Source organism: Rhinopithecus bieti, unplaced genomic scaffold, assembly GCF_001698545.2.
Source record: "Rhinopithecus bieti isolate Rb0 unplaced genomic scaffold, ASM169854v2 scaffold_4544, whole genome shotgun sequence".
Lineage (NCBI taxonomy): Eukaryota > Metazoa > Chordata > Mammalia > Primates > Cercopithecidae > Rhinopithecus > Rhinopithecus bieti.
The window spans coordinates 44,065-58,326 of record NW_016804383.1 but is presented as its reverse complement, the minus strand read 5'-3'; the positions used below and the strand labels follow the sequence as shown (position 1 = coordinate 58,326).

The following is a 14,262-nucleotide window of genomic DNA, read 5'->3' as shown; positions in this document are numbered from 1 at the left end:
ATATATATATATATATATATAAGTCAACTTGCTAGAGAGAATCGAATAGGAAAGAATGAGGAAGATTGGCTAGAAGGGCAACCCCACAGGGCCCCTCAGGGCACAGAGGTCTTTCCTCACTCAGTACTGCCCCTCTCCTGATTATGCTTACTTTGTCTATAGACAGTACCTTTTCACATTCTTTCCTGCAAGGCACATTAACACAGATGGACAATGAAAAAAAATACAGGCCGGGTGCGGGTGGCTCACGCCTGTAATCCCAGCACTTTGGGAGGCTGAGGCGGGTGGATCACAAGGTCAGGAGATCGAGACCATCCTGGCGAACACGGTGAAACCCCGTTTCTACTAAAAATACAAAAAATTAGCCGGGTGTGGTGGCGGGCGCCTGTAGTCCCAGCTACTCGAGAGGCTGAGGCAGGAGAATGGTGTGAACCCGGGAAGCGGAGGTTGCAGTGAGCCAAGATCACGCCACTGCACTCCAGCCTGGGTGATAGAGCCAGACTTCGTCTCAAAAAAAAAAAAAGAAAGAAAGAAAAAAATACCTTATTTTCTGGATCATAAGCAAGGATCCAACATATGTTAAGCAAACATGACACTAATAACACGTGTCTTTAACGTGTGATATCTGTACTGTGAGCATAATATTACAAAAGGCAATATTTTCCTCATCTGTAAAATGGGGGTGATAATAATATCTGTAAGTTACAAAGTATAAAGCACTTAAAGCACAACTCAGCCCATAGTTAATACTACATTATTCTTATTACTGCCTTAGTGCTTAAGAGCACACACTTTGGAGGCAAGTAGACCTGGGTTTGCATCCCAGTTCCATCGCTTATTTGGCTGTATCAGACTTTGTGTGACAGGGCACAGTAGCTTACGCTTGTAATCCCAGCACTTTGAGAGGCTGAAACAGGGGAATCACGCGAGGTAAGGAATTCAACACCAGCCTGGCCAATGTAGTGAAACCCTGTCTCTACTAAAAATATAAAAAATTAGCCAGGTGCAGTGGTGCACACCTGTAATCCCAGCTACTTGGTAGGCTGAGGCAGGAGAATTGCCTGAATCTGGGAGACAGAGGTTGCGGTGAGCTGAGATCGCACCACTACACTCCAGCTTGCGCGACAGAGCGAGACTTCGTCAAAAAAAACAGAGACTTTGTGCAAGTTACTTAACTCCTCTGAGCTTGTCATCTTATCTGCAAAATGGGATCACTAGCATGTATTTTGCTGAGCGGTACAGATGAACTATGTAAAGCATTTGGCCCACTGCCTGGCACTACTAAGCATGCGATAAATGGAAGTTACTATCATAATGTGTAACACATATAATTATGACAATTATATTTCCAAGATATTCTGGGATCTTTACAATTTCATAATTTTGCGCTTTTTACCATACAACACTCCTTTTATTGAAACAAATATAGACTTTGGAGTCAGCCAGCCTAGTCTGGATTTGAATTCCAGCTCTCCTTCTTACCAGCCTGGGGCTATGAAGAATGTTGTCAATTTCCCTGAGCCTCAGTGTTCTTCTCTGTAAAATGTGTATAATAACTGACTCCCAGGCATTTTGCCAGGATTACATGGGATTCCTACCCAGTGCAATGTCTAGTGATAATATAAATGCTAAAAGCAACTTGTTAAATGTATAAATAAATGTGATTTATTTTTGCTCCTTTACATACAGTATCATGGATATAATTTGTAGATGTGTGTACTGTGAATACAATGGCCACTTCTCTTGCTCCCAAAGTGTCTCCGTAGCCTGGTGTTTCATCCTAGCCACAGAAGGGTTCAAAAGGCCATAGCATCACCAGTGTGGGACCCTGCTGATAGGGAAGAGAGAAGGGGAAGTCACAGAAACAAGAGAAACTCCCTTTTCCTGTCTGGCTAGGATTTGCTTGTCTTCCACACAGGCTGTATATTCCCTGTATGTTCCCTGTTGTATGTTCCCTGTATGTTCCCTGTTGATATGGGGGTCTGTCAAGTGTCCAGCTTTGATTGGCATCTCCAGTACAGAGGAAGTAAGGAGCTCCTTAACTTTCAGGAGGTGTTTTCCTCTGGACTTGCAGACTAGAGTCCCAAACACATTCTCTTTCTGGCACCACTGGTGAGAGCAGAAAGCAATGGAGAAAATCCAGAATCATGATGTCAGAGCTAAAAGACCTCAGAGAAGGGAGGCGGTATAGTGGAGTGGTTCAGAGCATTGAGTGGGGCGGTCAGAATAACTGAGCCCAAATCCTGGCCATACCACTTACCAGCTGGATGACCTGGGGCAGGTTATAGAATCTCTCTAAACCCTCAGCTATAAAGTGGGGATAAGAATATTGCTGATTCATATGAAATCAGATGATTTGTATAAAGCTCTCAGGACAGTGTCAGGCACATAGTAAATACTCAGTATTTGAAAGCTGTTACCATTTTCTTTTGTTCTGCCATTTCATTTTCACAGTTGAGGACCCTAATGGCCAGAAAGAAAGCACAGCTCATTAGCTGTCCACCCGATCAGAGCTACTTCCCAGGCAGGGCTGTGCCAAAGGCACGTCCTTAGGGATCAAGACTCTGCATTAACTGTGCTGAGAGCAAGAACCAGCAGCACCACACTAGCTGTGGGGTTGGAGCCTTGAGGGTATGTGCAAATCAAGGCATGACTTCCACCCAAATGAGTGCCCAAAAGAGAAAGTTCCTTCCTGCTGGAATTATTTATTTTGTGATTAACAAAGACTGTGGAAGCCCTTTCTGATATTTTGGCTTAGAGGCTCAGAGTTTAAATTTGTAACAGCCATGGACAAGGGTTTATTATGGGCCTGTTCTTACTTGCTGAATTGAATTCATTATTATGATGCCTAAGCAACTAGGGGTCAGGAGCTAAGTACCTAAGGCAGACAGCTAGGATTTTGCGATCAGAGGACAAAGTGTCCAAGAGTGGAGAGGCTTCCAAAACTGAGCCCTGTTTCCAGGCCTCTGTAATCTCCAGACCTCAACTTGCTTTGGAGCCGACTTCACCTCTAAGTATTCAGGGAGGGGTCTGGCACTTCAACAGGCCCCACCAAGTCCTGGGCAGCAGCCCCAGTTTCTGGTGACCTTCGTGCAACTTTTGGGTTGTGCTTTGCTTTGTTTTCTTGTTTGTTTCTTCATGGCAGGGTGGCCTTTCCCTGCTTCTGGGTGGGAACTGAGGGGAGGGAGGATGGTTTGCTCCCATCTCCACAGCTGTGTTTACACTTCCCTGTCAGGGACTGTCTGGGGCCCAGCCTTTCCTCAGTCCGCTGTGTCCCTTCTGAAAATTGCTATTTGATATCTCTGTGGGCATTACAAGGGAGGGGCACAACAGGCCAAGGGGTCACTGTCCGAAGGGGGCTGAGGTTGGAAGGCACGAATGCTAGTGCAGAGAGCTCTGTTTGAATTCTGAGAAGCATCATCTCCTTCCCTTTCTACCAGTGGCCTGAGGACCAGCAGGGGACGAAAGTACACTTAGAACTCGCAGAAGGACTAGAACACGTGACATGTCATTTCTAATCATGGGCTTGAACACAATCTTGCTTTGTGATGGGGATGTGAGTGTACAGAGCAGAGCAGTCTTCCCTAAGGCTTTGCTGGGCCCAGTGGTCAAAGATGTAGCATGTTAAAGCCAAGAAGATTATGCTAAAATATAAGCAAATTAAAAAGGATTTAAGAAAATGGTCAAGTAAATAATGCTCTTCTTCTCCAGGGAGCAAGTTGAGCTGGTATTAATCAGTATACTAGGGTTGCTGGACTCTGGGCCAAGCCCAGGAGAGTAGCTGCCAAGGCAAATCAGGCATCAGGTTTCAAAAATTAAACACATAATTTTATTTTTCTGCAATAGGGAACTTTCAGAAAAAGAACCAGCTCTATTAGGCTACTCAGCACACTTTGTCCAGTTTCTTTCAGTCCCAGAGGCCTCCAATTTAAAGCGAGATGAGCAACTGGAAGCCAGGAGTGACACAGTTATTCCCTTCTCCCATTAACTGCCTGGGGGTGGGGCTGGGAGGAGTGGGGCAGGGGTGATTGTACTGTTTTTCAAAGGTCCAGTTGCTGACCACTTGCCAGAAGTTTTTCTACGAATTTACAGGACAAAGACCTGAAGGGTTGCAAAAGAAAAAGAATTGTAGAGGAAGAGCTAGCTAAAGTTTGGCTGATAATGTCTCAGGAAATGTCAGCTAAGAAAGGGTCTGGTCACAGGAAAAACTCTCCCATCACAATGAGTAGGAACCAACTGGCAAACAAATTTTCCTCCAAGAACCTCACGCTTGTTGGTGATGTGGAAAGTTGTTTTTATTATTATTATTGTTATTATTATTGAGACAGGTTCTCATTCTGTTGCCCAAGCTGGAGTGCAGTGGTGCAATCATGGCTCACTGCAGTATTGACTTCCCGGGTTCAGGCAATTTTCCCACCTCAGCCTCCTGAGTAGTTGGGACTACAGGCAACAACACACCACCATGCCTGGCTAATTTTTTGTATTTTTTGTAGAAACGGGGTTTCACTGTGTTGCCCAGGCTGGTCTCAAATTCCTGAGCTCAAGCAATCTGCCCTCCTCATTTTCTCAAAGTGCTGGCATTACAGGTGTGAGCCACTGAGCCTGGCCGAAAGTTTTTTTTTTTTTTTTTTTTTTTTTTTTGAGACGGAGTCTCACTCTGTTGCCCAGGCTGGAATGCAGTGGCCGAATCTCAGTTCACTGCAAGCTCCGCCTCCTGGGTTTACGCCATTCTCCTGCTTCAGCCTCCCAAGTAGCTGGGACTACAGGCGCCCGCCACCTTGCCCAGCTAGTTTTTTCTATTTTTTAGTAGAGATGGGGTTTCACTGGGTTAACCAGGATGGTCTCGATCTCCTGACCTCATGATCCACCCGTCTCGGCCTCCCAAAGTGCTGGGATTACAGGCTTGAGCCACCGCGCCCAGCCAAAAGTTATTTTTGTAATCCTTCAGTGAATGAGGGTTAGTAAGCCCTGTGTGTAGTCCTATCATGGTGGAGGCGAAAGAGATATACAGTGTAGTAGTGAGTGTAAAGTGATACTGAAGTTGAAGGGCTGGGAAATCCAGGAGGGCTAGAAGGCTTAATGAAGAGAGGGAACTTAGGTTAGGCTGTAGATCAGATTCTGATCTACAGCTTTGGCATAAATCCCTTCAGCTTCCTTTCCACCTCAAAATATTTCTGTAATCATACTTTGTTATGTCAAAATGTCTTTGTATCTATTCTCTTGTTGTGTGGCATCCTCTCCTAAGGCAGTGTTGTCCACTTCTGTGGTTTCATTTACCATCAATATGTTGATGGTTTTCAGATCTCTCACTAGTCTCTCTCCTGACATTCATATCTTCTGAACAGCTCTCCTTAGCTAAAGCCACAGTCTTTCTCCCAACAATTATTAATGTTGTGCAGTGGCTCTCAAACTTCACTACACATTGTAATCACCTGGATGCTTTAAAAACTCTTGAAGCTCAGGCCATACCCTAGATCAATTAATCAGATTTTTGGGTGTGGGAGGTGGGCATCAGTAGTTATTAAAGCTCTTGGCCTGGCGAGGTGGCTCACGCCTGTAATCCCAGCACTTTGGGCAGGTGGATCACCTGAGGTGGGGAGTTCAAGACCAGCCTGACCAACATGGAGAAACCTCGTCTCTACTAAAAATACAAAATTAGCCAGGCGTGGTGGCGCATGCCTGTAATCCCAGCTACTCGGGAAGGCTGAGGCAGGAGAATCACTTGAACCTGGGAAGCGGAGGTTGCGTGCGGTAAGCTGAGATCGCGCCATTGCACTCCAGCCTGGGCAACAAGAGTGAAACTCCATCTCAAAAAAAAAAAAGCTCCTCAAGCTCCCCAAGTGTGAGCCAAGTTTCAGAACCACTTATCTAGAAGACAGCGGGAATAGAAAAGAATGCCAGTATAAATTGCAAGTATAAAGGAATATTTTCCTTGATTTGTAGTTAAATGGATAGGGGCAAGGGAAAAACAGCAAAGTCGAAGTTTTTATAAAGAAAAGAACACTAAATCTGGATGGAATCCAGCAACCTGAGTTTAAGACCTGACAGAATTATTCATCTATGTAAGGCAAGTCTTTTAACTCCTTTATGCCAGAATAACCTGATGTATAAACTGAAGTTGCCCTACATAATTCATAGAGTTGTTATGAAGATTACTTGAAAAAATGAACATGACAAGCTTTTCTAATAAAACACTTTGAGACAAAATCAAAATCAAGACGGTATTATTTTGCATTTTAATTTTTAATTTTAAAAATTTATATTTTGAAATAATTTCAGATTTACTAGAGTTGCAAATGTGGTAGAGTTCCTATATGTCCATCAAACTTCCTCAATTACAATGATTAAAACCAGGAATAAGATTGATAAAATACTATGAACTAATATAGAGATTTTTTTTTTTTTTTTTTTTTTTGAGATGGAGTCTCGCTCTGTCGCCCAGGCTGGAGTGCAGTGGCGCGATCTCCACTCACTGCAAGCTCCACCTCCCGGGTTCACGCCATTCTCCAGCCTCAGCCTCCCGTGTAGCTGGGACTACAGGCGCCTGCCACTGCGCCCGGCTAATTTTTGTATTTTTAGTAGAGACGGGTTTCACCGTGTTAGCCAGGATAGTCTCGATCTCCTGACCTCGTGATCCACCCGTCTCGGCCTCCCAAAGTGCTGGGATTACAGGCTTGAGCCACTGCGCCCGGCCTAATATAGAGATTTTATTCTAATTTCATCAAAGTATCTCACTGGTGTTCTTTTTCTGGACCAGGATTCAATCCAGGATCACACATTACATTTAGTTGTCATAGCTCCTAAGTCTACCAATCTGAGATAGTTCCTCACCCCTTGTCTTTCATGATCTTGACACTTGGAGATACTGGCCAGTTATTCTGTAGATTGTCTCTCATTTTGGATTTGTCTGACATTTCCTCATAATTCAATTCAGCTTATGCAGGCTGGGCATGGTGGCTTATGCCTGTAATCCCAGTACTTTGGGAGGCCGAGGTGGGTGGATCACCTGAGTCAAGAGTTCGAGACCAGTCTGGACAACATGGTGAAATCCCATCTCTACTAAAAATACAAAATTTGCCGGGTGTAGTGGTGCATGCCTGTAAATCCAGCTACTTGGGAGGCTAAGGCAGGAGAATCGCTTGAATCCAGGAGGCAGAGGTTGCAGTGAGCCGAGATTGCACCATTGCATTCCAGCCTAGGCAACAAGAGCGAAATTCCATCTCAAAACAAACAAACAAACAAAAAACAACAACAAAAAATCCGTTTATGCGTATTTGTCAAGAATACCACAGAAGTGATTTTGTGCGCTTCTCATTGCATCATGTTGAGAGGGACTTGGTAATACCTCTCAGCGGGGGACAACGGCTCATGCCTGTAATCCCAGCACTTTGGGAAATCAAGGTGGGAGGATGGCTTGAACCCTGGAGTTCAAGATCAGCCTGGAAAACACAGCAAGACCCTGTCTCCTTAAGAAGAAGAGGGAGGCCGGGAGTGGTGGCTCATGCAGGCAATCTCAGCACTTTGGGATGCCGAGGCAGGCAGATCACGTGAGGTCAGCAGTTTGACAGCAGCCTGGCCAATACAGTGAAACCCCATCTCTACTAAAAATACAAAAATTAGCCAGGCGTGGTGGCACGAGCCTGTATTCCCGGCTACTTGGGAGGCTGAGGGGGCAGAATTGCTTGAGCCTGGGAGGCAGAGGTTGTAGTGAGCCTGAGGTGGGAGAATTGCTTGAGCCCCGGAGGCAGAGGTTGTAGTGAGTCGAGATCTCGCCACTGCACTCCAGCCTTCCGTCACGCCCCACCCGCCCCTCCGGCAAAAAAAAAAAAAAGGAGAAGAAAACAATACCTCTCATGACTACTGATGTTAACTTTGATCACTTTGTTAAGGTGGTGTCTGCCAGATTCTTATCTGTAAAGTTGCTATTTTTTACCTTTGTAACTAGTAGGTGTCTTGTGGGGATTTATTTTGATACAAGGCTACAATTTTGATTTTAAGTGACTAGAAGAATTATGGACAGAAATAGGGAGATCAGACACAAATAAAGGGCTTAGAGCCCATAGACCGGTGTCTGGGGAACTGGTAGGGGTGAAGCATCGGTATGAAGGTGCTCTGGGTTGGCTTGAAACGCTGAAGTGAGATGTGGCTTGCAACCAGCGCGTGAGGATGGCGCATCCGCTGAATAGGGTCTTCAGGAAAATATTAGTGGCTCTGAGAAGGTTTCCCCAGAGCCCTTGCCCTCCCCGGCCAGCGCCGCTTTGGAAGCCGTCGGGGCGGCTGCACCCGCCAGGACTCCTCAGTGCGGGTTTTTGGCGGCAAATGACCGACGTGCGACCGCGCGACACGGGTGGGTCAATGCGCACGCGCCGACAGGAGGCGCGGGGCGGGGCGCGGCGCAGGGGTGGGGCCGCAGCGCGCATGCGTCCTAGCGGCGGGTCCCTGCGGCTCGGGATGGAGGGTGAGTGAGTAAACAAGCCTGGGCCGAGCGGTGGGGCCGGGCCTCCTCCCCTCACCGCCCTGGGCCTGAGGGAGGGAAAGGCGGAGGGATCAGGGAACTGGAAGGAATTCGAGGGACACACTGCCTCTCTAGCCCTGGGTAGCAGGCGCCCCTTCTCATTCCGAGGGCTGGGGGAATGGGGGCGATGGGGCGAGGGAGCCCCAGGCGAGGACAGCGTCTGCGAGTACGAGGGCTGTGTGCCCGGGAGGAGGAGCGGCGGGGGCGGGCTCGGGGACGGGGAATCCCGTTGGACGGCAGGGTGGGACGGTGGGCGGGAGCCCCAGCGCCCAAAGGGCGCGGGTGGGCGGTGGCACCTGCGGGGGCCTTTAGCGAGGTGGACTCTGGGGACCAGGAGCTGTACTTGGGGAGAGCTAGAGACCGGGGCTGATCTTGCGATGGCTTTCGGGGCTGTTGAGGAGGGGGTAGCAGTAAAAACAGGGCCGGGACTAGGGTGAGGTGAGTGAGTCAGGCTCCCAAGGCACAAAGTGTAAAGGAATACTGACTCAGGGTCGTGCAAATGCAGTGAGCGCCTCCTCACGTGCGTCCTGGGTGCCTCGGTCCCCTCGCCCCGGGCCTGGCCCTGAGCAAGAATCTCCTTCACTCCAGACTTTTGGTCTCACGCCAATGATCGCTCACCCCCACCATTCTCCCGAGGATCAAATGATATAAATAAAAGTGCCTCGAAGCAAAGACAAGGTGTTGTATTTGGGACATGCCTGTTAGGAAATGTGGGACAAACTTTTATTTCAATAAAAAGTGACTACTGAGGAATTGTTTCTTGAGCAGGGAAGGGAAGGGATGCCTGAAGGATGTTAGTGTCCCCAGGGAATGTGAAGGAATATGAAGGGTGAAATGTAGGGTTTGTAAATGGTGTAGCCCAGGCCGTTAGGAACCTGACGCTTGGCAGGGGAGGATGAAGTCAAAGAGCTCAGGCAGACTAGCAATTGGGGTGTGCAAGGATAGCATTGAAAACGTGGGTCTCCTCCACGTTTGCTACCATGCTGCCGTTGAATAGAAAAATTCCCACACCCAGTGTTTTTTAAGTTTAGGAAGCTGATATTGAAGGAGGTTTCCAGCCTGAGAGGTGCTAACCCTATTAGAGGTTTCTGTGAAAGCTTGTCTATTTTAAGTCTTGGAATCTTGATAAAAGAGATTACTTACATAGGAGAGAGTACTTAGGAGTTAGGAGATAAGTACTTTAGGCTGGGCTCAGTAGCTCACATCTGAAATCCCAGCATTCGGGAGGCCCAGGCAGGAGAATAGCTTGAGCTCAGGAGTTTGGGATCAGCCCAGGCAACAATAGTGAGACTTCATCTCTCAAAAAAAAAAAAAAAAAACTAGCCAGGTGTGGTGGGCTTCTCCTATAGTCCCAGCTCCCAGCTACTTGGGAGGCTGAAGCAGGAGTATTGCTTGAGACTGGGAGGTCAAGGTTACAATGAGCTCTGATCCTGCCACTGCACTCCAGTCTGGGTGACAGCTCGTGAGACCCTGTCTCAAGGGGAAAAAAAAAAAAAAAAAAAACCAGATGCAGTGGCTCATACCTGTAATCCCAGCACTTTGGGAGGCTGAGGTGGATGGATCATTTGAGCCCAGGAGTTTGAGACCAGCCTGGGCAACACGGTGAAACTCCATCTCTATTAAAAATACAAAAATTAACCAGGTGTGGTGGCACACGCCTGTAGTCCTAGCTACTCGGGAGGGCTGAGGCATTAGAATCACTTGAACCTGGGAAGTGGAGGTTGCAGTGAGCCGAGATGGCGCCACTGCACACCAGCCTGGGTGACAGAGTGAGACTCTGTCTCAAAAAAACAAAAAAGAGGCCGGGCCCAGTGGCTCAGGCCTGTAATCCCAGCGCTTTGGGAGGCCGAAGCAGGCGGATCACTTGAGGTTAGGAGTTCGAGAGCAGCCTGGGCAACATGGCGAACCTCCTTCTCTACAAAAAATACAAGAATTAGCTGGGTGTGGTGGTGGGTGCCTGTAATCCCAGCTATTCAGGGGGCTGAGGCACAAGAATCTCTTGAACCCGGGAGGTGGAGGTTGCAGTGAGCCAACATTGCACCACTGCACTCCAGCATGGGTGACAGAGCAAGATTCTGTCTCAAAAAAAAAAAAAAAAAAGGGGAGAGAGAAGTATTTAAAAATGCACATACATAATGGGAGAAAGGACCATTTATAAAACTGTAATAATGCTATCATTGTCAAGGTTTATGCTTAGTGTTGTGTATCACGAACATAATGAGTCAACTCCAAAGGCAGGGATGTATGTTTTATTCAATGATGTACCCCAAACACCTAAAACAGTAACACATAGTAGACACTACTATTAAGTATAATAGTAGGTGCTCAACATATATTTGTGGAATAAATCGTGGGGAAATTTCTGGCACTGGGAGTCAGGTGATCTGGATGCTAGTGTTGTCAGTAACTGGCAGAGTACTTGTATGTCAATTGTGGAACTTGATGCTAAGGCCCAGCTTAAAATTCCTTAAAGTGTAAATGACTTATTCATTAGTGCCCTTTGAAACAGCACTAGAGGCTGGGCTTGATGGCTCACACCTATAATCCCAGCACTTTGGGAGGATGAGGCTGGTGGATCACCTGAGGTCAGGAGTTCAAAACCAGCCTGGCCAATATATGGTGAAACCCCATCTCTACTAAAAATACAAAAAGTAGCCAGGTGTGGTAGCGGACACCTATAGTCCTAACTCTTGGGAGACTGAGGTGGGAGAATCACTTGAACTTGGGAGTGGGAGGTTGCAGTGAGATCATGCCACTGCACTCCAGCCTGGGCACGAAAGAGTGAGACTCCGTCTCAGAAAAAAAAAAAAAGAAAGAGACAACACTAGAATGAGGCTGGAACTAAAAATGAAATTTTACTCCCAAGAAGACATTTGGGAGAAGGGAAAGTGAGAAAAATGCGGTCGGGTTTGTTACTTATATATTTGCCTTTGAATTATACCTTCAAACAACTGATTTCAGTCTAGACATGTGGCTCACGCCTGTAATCCCCATACTTTGGGAGGCTGAGGTGGGCAGATCACTTGAGTTCAGGAGTTTGAGACCAGCCTGGGCAACATGACAAAACTCTGTCTCTACAAAAACATTACAAAATTAGCTGGGCCTAGTGGTGTGGGCCTGTAGTCCCAGCTACTCAGGAGGCTGAGTAGGGAGGATTGCTTGAACCCGGGAGGCAGAAGTTGCACTGAGCCGAGATCAAGCCACTGCATTCCAGTCTGGGCAACAGAGCAAGACCCTGTCTCAAAATCAAAACAAAATAAGAAACTGATTCAGAATATTAATTTTGTCTATTTTTAATTCCTAAGATCTGAAACCTGGCTTCCTTACTCTATAGGCAACAGTTCCTTCCCTTTGATTTGCTCTTTATATGAAAGATGTAACAATTCATGTCATTAAGTATATCTTTTCCTGGTCTTGGACTAAGTTTAAAAAGTTTCACTTTGGGTCCCCCACACTGTGGCTCACGCCTATAATTCTATCTCTTTGGGAGGAGGCCGAGAGATTGGTCACTTGAAGCCAGGAGTTTGGGACCAGCCTGTCCAACACGGTGAAACCCCATTTCTACAATTAGCTGGGCCTAGTGGCACACACCTGTCATCCCAGCTACTTGGGAGGCTGAGGAACGAGAATCCCTTGAACCTGGGAGGCGGAGGTTGCAGTGAGCAGAGATGGTGCCACTGTACTCTAGCCTGGGCGACAGAGGGAGACCCTGTCTCAAAAAAAAAGTTTCCACTTTGTTCACTAGTAGCATCCCAGAAAAGATTTGAGGTAGCAACACTAAAAACACACTAATTCCATTTCTACATAGAATAAAATAAACAGAAAAGAGAACAATGTGTGGAGAAAAGTGAAGATACTTAGATAGGTTGGGATTGAGGGGAAGGGTTAAAAGTTAAAAAAAAGAAAAATTGTGCTTCTCCATTCTGGAAAGTCCCTAGCTTTTTGTTTGTTTGTTTTATGTCCAAACTGTGTACATATTAGATTCTTTCCTACTCTTTAGTCTATCGGTCAGTCATCAGTTGGGACTTGAGTACACTGCACCCTAAAGTCATGAGTTACTTAATGGGCAATTGGAGTTCAGTATCTTTAGTGTGTTTTATTCTCTAACTCACCTACCCTAATAATTTGATTCAAAATAGATGAAAAAGTCTTATTTTTATTGGACAGTATGAGCAGTCACTAAATGCAGTACAGTATTAAACTTTGGGCTGACATAGTAGAGAACCAGTCAAGATAGTGCTCTGACCTGTTAGGAGATTTCTTTTACTCTTCCAAGTCAGCATTCTGGCTGGGCACGGTGGCTCGCGTCTGTAATCTCAACACTTTGGGAGGCTGAGGCAGGGGAATTGCTTCAAGTCAGGAGTTCAAGGCCTGTCTGGGCAACACCGCAAGTTCTTGTAGGCTGGGCACAGTGCCTCACGCCTGTAATCTCAGCACTTTGGGAGGCCAAGGTTGGTGGATTAGCTGAGGTCAGGAGTTCGAGACCAACCTGGCCAACATGGTAAAACCCTGTCTCTACTAAAAATACAAAATTAGCGGGGCAGAGGTTGCAGTGAGCTGTTTGCACCAATGCACTCCATCCTGGTGACAGAGTGAGACTCCGTCTCAAAAACAAAAACAAAAAAAAAATAGGCCGGGCACGGTGGCTCACACCTGTAATCCCAGCACTTTGGGAGGCGGAGACGGGTGAATCACGAGGTCAGGAGATGGCGACCATCCTGGCTAACACGGTGAAACCCCGTCTCTACTAAAAATACAAAAAAATTAGCTGGGTGTGGTCGCGGGCGCCTGTAGTCCCAGCTACTCTGGAGGCTGAGGCGGGAGAATGGAGTGAACCCAGGAGGCGGAGCTTGCAGTGAGCCAAGATCGTGCCACTGCACTCCAGCCTGGGCAGCAGAGCAAGGTTCCGTCTCAAATAAATAAATAAATAAAAATAAAAAATAAAAATCTATAGTGCCATCTGCCTCCAAAGTCTTACTTAGCCTTGCTGGTTAATAAAATTATTATTTAAGAGAAAGGAGCAAAGACACTGAATTTGCCCCTAAGACAAAGAAGCTATTTCTGCAAAGGGACACCTTATGTAAATGAAAAAATTTAATAGTTTGGAACTTTTGTATTCTGATCTCAGTCTCTCTAAGTTTAAGAACATTGTTCCTTAAATTTTTTTTTTTTTTTTTTGAGACGGAGTCTCACTTTGTCACCCAGGCCGGAGTGCAGTGGCGCCATCTCAGCTCACTGCAAGCTCTGTCTCCTGGGTTCATGCCATTCTTCTGCCTCAGCTTCCTGAGTAGCTGGGACTACAGGCACCCACCACCATGCCCGGCTAATTTTTTATATTTTTAGTAGAGATGGGGTTTCACCATGTTAGCCAGGATGGTCTCGATCTCCTGACCTCGTGATCTGCCCTTCTCAGCCTCCCAAAGTGCTGGGATTACAGGCATGAGCCACTGCGCCCTGCTGTTCCTTAAATTTTTTATTGCCATACAATTTCAGTAATGTTTTCCCATTTCCACCTAGTGACAGACTACATTCTAGTTTTAGCCTTTGCAGCAAGTTGAGATCCAGCTTTCTGGGGAAAGAGTTCCACATTTTTATAGCCTTCTTTTCCTGTAGAGATGTGACACGTAAATAAAGTGGTTCGTATTTCCAATGATTAATCTTTTTAAAAAATAAACTCTTATATTTTAGAATAGTTTGTTTTTTAAGAAAGAAAGAAAAGAATAGTTTGTTTTGGTTTGTTCGAAACA

The 14,262-nt window shown here is 46.3% G+C and overlaps 1 protein-coding gene across 2 annotated transcripts in view; it reads left to right on the top strand.

The window, feature by feature from the left end:
- Positions 1 to 8,371: 8,371 nt before the first annotated feature.
- EZH1 (enhancer of zeste 1 polycomb repressive complex 2 subunit) overlaps positions 8,372 to 14,262 on the top strand; it is a 48,248-nt gene continuing 42,357 nt past the window's right edge. For both annotated transcript variants that reach the window (XM_017867639.1, XM_017867640.1), the window contains exon 1: positions 8,372 to 8,458. The gene's annotated coding sequence lies outside the window, so the exon portion shown is untranslated. The remainder of the gene's footprint in view (positions 8,459 to 14,262) is intronic.